The 8,339-nt window shown below is 39.4% G+C and overlaps 1 pseudogene; it reads right to left on the bottom strand.

Moving 5' to 3' along the window:
• Positions 1–2,125: 2,125 nt before the first annotated feature.
• LOC134364811 (U2 spliceosomal RNA) lies at positions 2,126–2,252 on the bottom strand (annotated as a pseudogene).
• Between the last annotated feature and the right edge of the window lie 6,087 nt (positions 2,253–8,339).

Here is an 8,339-nt window from a genome sequence, read left to right as displayed (position 1 = left end):
CCTTATCTATCACTTTAAGAATGATGCTTACCCCTAACATGCAAAGTTTAATTCCTTTTGATCTCACTGTGGGTCTTGGCCAATGGGACATGATTCAGATTCACAGTCTGAATAATTGAGGTGTCTGCAACAACATAACCACCAGTTCCTGACTGAGACCTTCATGAACTTTGGTAGGTGGCTTTGGAATTAGCTGTGTTTGACAGTCGGACAATCACCCATGTGTATGCTATCAAAAGAAATAAACCAGTCTGGTCAAGATGGCCGAGTAGACAGTTCCTAGTGTTGCTCTCTCCCACAAATCAACCAATTTGCAACTATTAAAAAGCAACAACAGGAGGACCAAGAGCTGTGCTGGAACAGGCAGGGCCCTGCACCACAAGACCCCCAGCCCAGGCCACTGCCCACTGCCCAGAGAGGCCTGAGGGCCACTGGGCCTACACATCCCGAGTCAGCCATGCCAGAACAGACAGAAGTCATGGGACCTCCAGCCCAGGTCAGTCCCTGCCTCCCAGAGAGGCCCGAGAGCCACTGGGCCCACACGCCAGAGCAGGCAGGTGCCATGGGACCTCTAGCTCAGGCTAGTCCCTGCTGCCCAGAATTGGCAGTCCCTTCAGGATCCAGGCTGGACATCAGGGTGGAACGAGTGGACCATGATACCCCCTGCCACAATGACTAAACACAAAAGGAAAGATACCAGAAATATGAAAAATCAAGAAAGTACATCACCACCAAAGGAAAATAATAACTCTCAAGCTCTAGATCCTATCAAAAGGAAGTCCTTGAAATGACTGATAAGGAATTTCAAGCAACAATTCTAAGGAAACTAAATGAGATACAAGAAAACTCAGACAACACAATGAAATGAGGAAAAATATACAGGACCTGAAAGAAGAAAAGTACAAACAAATCAATGCCCTGAAAAAGAATGTAGCAGAGCTTGTAAAGCTGAAGGATTCATTCAGCAAAATAAAAAACACAACTGAGAGTCCAATGAGCAGGCTAGAACAAGCAGAAGAGACAATTTCTGGCCTTGAAGACAGGCTTTTGAATTAACACAGGTGGACCAGAAAAAAAAAATTACCAAAATTGAAGAAACTCTAAGAGAGATAACAGACAACCTTAAGTAATCAAATACCCAAATCATGGTATTTCAGAAGAGGAGGAAGAAGGAAATGGCATTGAAAACATATTCAATGAAATAATAGTAGAAAACTTCCCAGGTAGAGGGAAGGTCACAGATCTTCAGATTCAGGAGGCCCAAAGATCCCCAAACGTATTCAACCCAAAAAGGTCCTCTCCAAGACATGTTATTGTCAAACTGGCAAAACTCAAAGACAAAGAGAGAATTCTAAAAAGCTGCAAGAGAGAAGCAGCAAGTCACTTATAAGGGAGCCCCAATCAGACTAACATCAGACTTTTCATCAGAAACCATAAAAGCCAGAAAAGAATGGGATGTTATATTCAAAATACTAAAAGAGAAAGATTGCCAGCCAAGAATACTTTACCCAGCAAGGCTATCCTTCCAAAATGACGGACAAGTAGTATATTTCTCAGACAAACAAAAACTGTGGGAGTTCACTACCACATGACCAGCCTTACAAGAAATTCTCAAGGGAGTACTGGATTTGGTACCTGAAAAACAATCACCACTGCCATAAATACTCAAGAAAAAACAAACCCCCGTAGTAAAATAAAAATGATAACAATAAAGAGAAAAAAAAGTTTACCTACCACTCCAAGAAACCAACAAATACAGAAGACAAACAATAAATCAGAAAGAAACGAACAAAAGATACTTAAGACATCCAAACAAAAATCAATAAAATGCTAGGAGTAAATCAACACCTTTCAATAACAACTCTTAGTGTAAAAGGATTAAATTCCCCTCTCAAAAGACAGACTGACTGATTGGATTAAAAAGGTAGATCCAACTATATGCTGACTTCAAGAGACTCACCTCACCTGTAAAGACACACATAGACTAAGAGTGAAAGCATGGAAAAAGATATACCATGCAAATAGAAATGAAAAATGAGCTCGAGTAGCTATTTTTATATCAGATAAAATAGACTTTAAAGCTAAAACAAGAAAAAGAGATAAAGAAGGCCACTATATAATTATAAAAGGATCTATCCATCAAGAAGACATAACAATCATAAATATATACACATCCAACATTGGAGCAGCCAGATTTAAACTGATAAGAACAGATACTACACTTGATTTTAGCCAAAAGGCTGAGAAGCGATGGAGCAGCCAGATTTATAAAGCAAACACTATTAGATCTAAAGAATGAGATAAACACTAACACCATAATCACGGGAAACCTGAACACCCCACTTTCAACATTGGACAGATCATCAAGGCAAAAAAACAAAAAAAAAAATAGAGAAAAACAAGATCTAAATAACACTTTAGACCAACTGGACCTGACAGATATCTACAGAACATTTGATCCAACAACCTCAGAATATTCGTTCTTCTCATCAGCGCATGGAACATTCTCCAGGATAGACCACTTGATAGGTTGCAAGCAAGTCTCAACAAATTCAAAAAAATTGGAATTATTCCATGTATTTTTTCATACCACAATGGATTAAAATTAGAAATCAATAACAAATGAAACTATGGAAACTATACAAACACATGGAAATTAAATAACATTCTACTTAATGACATATGGGTCCAAGAAGAAATTAAACAGGAAATGAAAAAATTTCTTTAAACTAATGAAAATAATGACAGATCATACTAAAACCTGTGGGATACTGCAAAAGCAGCACTAAGGGGGAAATTTATTGCATTAAATGCTTGCTTCAGAAGAATGGAAAGATGGCAAATAAACAACCTAACACTTCACGTTAAAGATCTAGAAAAACAAGAATAATCCAAACCCAAAGTTAGTAGGCAGAAAGGAATAACTAAGATCAGAGCAGAACTAAATGAAGTAGAAACTGAAAAAATGATACGAAAGATCAATGAAACAAAAGTTGGTTTTTTGAATAGATAAATAAAATTGACAAACCTTTAGCAAGGGTAATTAAGAAAACAAGAGAGAAGACCCAAATAACAAAAATTAGAAATGAAAAAGGTGATATTACAATTGATATTTCAGAAATACAAGGAATCATTAGGGACTACTATAAACAACTGTATGACAACAAATTTGAAAATCTGGAGGAAATGGATAAATTTCTGGACACATACAAACTACCAAAACTGAGCCAGGAAGATATGAAAAATCTAAACATACCAATAACAATAAAAGAGATTGAAGCTGTTATCAGAAGGCTCCCAACAAAGAAAAGTCCAGGACTGGATGGGTTCACTGCAGAGTTCTACCAAACCTTCAAAGAGGAATTGATACCAATTCTCTACAAACTATTCCAAAAGATTGAAACAGAGGCCATTCTCTAAACCTCATTCTATGAGGCAAACATCACCCTGATACCAAAACCAGACAAAGATACATCAAAAATAGAAAACTACAGGCCAATATCCTTGATAAATACAGATGCAAAAGTCCTCAGTAAAATACTAGCTAACAGAATACAGGAACACATAGACAAAATTATACACCATGATGAAGTAGAATTCATCCCAGGGATGCAAGGTTGGTTCAACATATGCAAATCAATAAATGTGATACACCATATCAGTAAAAGCAAAGACAAAAACCATATGATCATCTCTATACACATTGAAAAAGCATTTGACAAAATTCAACATTCGTTCATGATAAAGACTCTCTACAAGTTAGGTATAGATGGAAAATATCTCAACACAATTAAAGCCATATATGATAAGCCCTTCCAATATCATCCTGAATGGGGAAAGGCTGAAAGCTTTTCCTTTAAGAACAAGAACTAGACAAGGATGCCCACTCTCACCACTCCTATTCAACAGAGTGTTGGAAGTACTAGCCAGAGCAATCAGAGAAGAGAAGGAAATAAAGGGCATCCAGATTGGAAAAGATGAAGTCAAACTGTCCCTATTTGCAGATAATATGATCCTATACATTGAACAGCCTAAAGCTGCTACAAAAAACTCTTAGAGTTGATAAATGATTTCAGCACAGTAGCAGGATACAAAATCAACACACAAAAATCAGTAGCATTTCTATACTCTAACAATGAACATGCAGAAAAAGAAATCAAGAAAGCTAGCCCATTTACAATAGCCACCAAAAAAATAAAATAGTTAGGGAATAAAGTTAACCAAGGATGTGAACTACAGACCACTGGTGAGAGGAATTTAAGAGGACCCAGAAGATGGAAAGATATCTCATGCTCTTAGATTGGAAGAATTAACATTGTGAAAATGTCCATATTACCCAAAGTGATCTACAGATTCAATGCAGTCCCCATTAAAATTCCAATGACATTCTTCTCAGAACTGGAAAAAACTATCCAGACATTTATATAGAATAACAAAAGACCACGCATAGCCAAAGCAATCCTGAACAAAAAAAATAAAGCTGGAGGCATAACACTACCTGATTTTAAGCTACACTACAAAGCTATAATAACCCAAACAGCATAGTACTGGCATAAAAACAGACACACAAATGAATGGAATAGAGAATCCAGAAATCAACTCACATACCTACAGCCATCTGATCTTTGACAAAGGCACCGAGTCTACACACTGGGGAAGAGACTGCCTCTTCACCAAATGGTGCTGGGATAACTGGATATCCATATGCAGGAGAATGAAACTAGACCCATACCTTTCACCGTATACCAAAATCAACTCAAAATGGATCAAAGAATTAAATATACAACCTGAAACAATAAAATTCCTTAAAGAAAACATAGGAGAAACACTCCAGGAAGTAAGAGTGGGTACAGACTTCATGAATAGGACCCCAAAAGCACAGGCAACTAAAGGAAAAATAATCAAATGAGATTATATCAAACTAAAAAACTTCCTCACAGCAAAAGAAACAATCAACAGAGTGAAAAGACAACCAACAGAGTGGGAGAAAATATTTGCAAAATATACATCTGACAAAGGATTAATATGCGAAATATACAAGGAACTCAAACAACTTTACAGAAAAAACCAAATAACCCAATTAAAAATGGGCAAAGGAGCTGAATAGGCATTTCTCAAAAGAAGATATACAAATGGCCAACAGACACATGAAAAAATGTTCAAACATCACTCAGCATTCAGAAAATGCAAATCAAAACCACTTTGAGATACCATCTCACTCCAGGTAAGATGGCTAATATCCAAAAGACTGAGAATGATAAATGCTGACGAGATTGTGGAGAAAAAGGAACTCTTATACACTGTTGGTGTGACTGCAAAATGGTGCAGCCTTTATGGAAAATGGTATGCAGGTTCCTCAAACAATTGCAGATAGAGCTACCATATGACCCAGCTATTCTACTGCTGGGAATATACCCAGAGGAATGGAAATCATCATGCAGAAGGGATACCTGTACTCCAATGTTTATTGCAGCACTATTTACAATAGCCAAGAGTTGGAACCAACCCAAATGTCTATCATCAGGTGAATGGATAAGGAAACTGTGGTATATCTATAGAATGGAATTCTACTCTGCTATATAAAAAAAAATGAAATACTACCATTCAGAACAACATGGATGGGCTTAGAGAAAATTATATTAAGTGAAACAAGTCAGGCACAGAAAGAGAAATCCCACACGTTCTCACTTATTTGTGGGAGCTAAAAATAAATAAATAAATATACAAACAAATAAAGGGTAGATGAAGAAGAAGCTACAACAATCACAGCAATTCCTTGAACTTGTTAAGACAAGTGAACACATATGATGGGGGGGTGGGAGGGGAGAGAGGGTGAGGGAAAGAGAAATGGATAAAGGGTCACAAAAATCAACTACAATGTATATTGAGAAGTTAAAATAAAAAAATAAATAAGTAAAATAAAATAAAAATAAATAAATCTTAAAAAAAAAAAAAGAAAACAAAACAAAATAAACAATGAGGGGAGATGTGCTCCACTCCATTTGGGCGGTGTAAGAATCCTGTCCTTCAGCTCAGCTCCAAGATGAAGAAATCCTCAGGGGCCACCAGGCTGGTCCATCTCAAGAGCATCAATTCAGAGTTAGTTTTCAGAGTGACTGACCAAAACTCTCAAAAAGGAAATGTGAAACAAGGAGGTTTCAGGCCACGGGTCCAAACTCTGAATCAGTTCAGCTTAAGATCTCCTGTATGTTACTTAGCCAAGACCAGACATCTTCTGCACCATGCATGCTCTGCTGCTAATCTCTGCCCCCTCCACAAACACCCCACACACAAACACCTGGAAAATCAGCTCAACTTCTTTCTGCGAATAAATGCAGCTTGTTTTGGTAGCTCTGATAAGTGACAGTTTAAAAATCCACACCTGCCCAGATGTGAAACAAAAGACACTTTGCGATACAAATGATAAGCCACAGAGAACTGGAACCCAACAACTTCACAATTCCCCACTCAGGCCAAAAGCACTCTTTTGTAAATGTAGATCACGTTTAGTGTGACAGGGGGTGAACAATTACACTAGGGTTGAGATGACTCATTTAAATAGCATATTCCAAATATCCTATTCATCTTGCAATATAATCAAACTCCTGAGGGGCTGCTACACTCCTTGCAGGAAAAAAAAGTGACAAAGGGGAAAAATGCAGAGGCAATTACATGGTCTGGACAGGCAGGTACCAGAGGCAGGATGCCTGCCATAAAAATAAGCAGCCCTGATCAGCCTTTGAAAAACAAATAGAGAAATCACCCTCTACTGTTCCCGGAGCCATGCATGAGTCCCCACTGACTGCTCACTGTCTGTCTGAAAGACACATGAAAGCTTCACTGAAGTAATTCCATCACCAAAATGAGCCAAGTGGCTACTGTGTACTAGCATTAGGGATGCAAACAGAAGGCAAAATTCTTCTCCCTGAAGTCCTCACAATAGTAGGGAAGACAGGCAAAACAGCATGACCAGTGCTAGGACAGAGAGGTAGAAAAGACATTTCTTCTTTTTTTTTTTTTTTTTTTTTAAAGATGACTGGTAAGGGGATCTTAACCCTTGACTTGGTGTTGTCAGCACCACGCTCAGCCAGCGAGCTAACCGGCCATCCCTATATGGGATCCGAACCCGGGGCCTTGATATTCTCAACACCGCACTCTCCCGAGTGAGCCACGGGCTGGCCCAGAAAAGACACTTCTGAGGAGACAGTAGATTCTGTCTGAGAGTGCCAAGGTAGGACACTTGTCGAAAGTGCCTTGAAAGATGAGTGGAATTCCCAAGGGGAGTAAGGAAGAGTATCTTGGGCCTGTAACAAGAGGCTTAGAAGCAAGGAAACATGTTAAAAGATAGGAAGCGGGAGTAGCTTTGGGTGAATGGGTTGGAGTCCTATGTGGGCTGGGAGACTGGCTTTTACATCCATGCCCAGCCTCAAGCTGCCTCTCTAGCCTTATTTCCCCCATCACTTTCTCTTGACTTGCACTCTGGGCACATCTCTGGATAGCCCATCTATGCCTTTCCAGGCTTTCCTCCCTGGGCATGTGCCCTGTCCTCTGCCTTGAGTGTTCCCTCACCTTGTTCATCTTCTCTGCCTGGACCCCTCATGTCTCTGTGAACCTGAATCCCTATAATGCAAAGCAAAATGTGTAAGTCATGAGAGAAGCACCAAGACAGTGTGATCCCTGGTGCCCCGATGAACACTGGAAGTCCTGAGCTACCTTGTTATAATAATGGGTCCAGGTACCAAAGGCCACAGCCTTAAGGGAGCTCTAGCCACACTTCTCATCTCTTCCAATTCTAGTGTCCCTCATGCATTGTCTCAATCCATAACTTCAATTTTGTTTCATCTCTTTAATAAATTCCCCATTTTGAGAACTGTCCAGTCATTTTCTCCACCCTAACAAACCACTGTCTTGGGAGACAGCACAACAGTGAGGCAGAGCACAAGCTTTGACTTCAGGTAGAAGTGGGCTTGAACTCCTGCTGCAGCAACCTGAGGACTGGCTATGAGGATTTAAGGGAATGATGGCATTGCACTGTTCCAAGACACAGTAAGCACTCAGTAATCCATAACTCTTGTGGCTACTGATTAGCCTTGTAGTCATCCATTGCTGCACCCGTCTCCAAGCTTCATATCTACTGTGCTGCGTGTCACTCATATTCTTTCTTCCCTTTTCTTCCCTACCTTGTCCTTCATTCCTGAGCAAGAGTGACAAGTCCCACACAACCCCACAGGCTTCATGAAGCAGATGGCATTCATGATGGAGCTGAATGGTGAGTAGCATTTGGACCATGGATCTGGCAGGAAGAGGGCATGCTGACAAGTGGGAAATGCTGAATAATG

The sequence above is a fragment of the Cynocephalus volans genome, chromosome 1, assembly GCF_027409185.1.
Source record: "Cynocephalus volans isolate mCynVol1 chromosome 1, mCynVol1.pri, whole genome shotgun sequence".
Lineage (NCBI taxonomy): Eukaryota > Metazoa > Chordata > Mammalia > Dermoptera > Cynocephalidae > Cynocephalus > Cynocephalus volans.
This window is presented reverse-complemented; position numbering and strand designations above follow the sequence as displayed.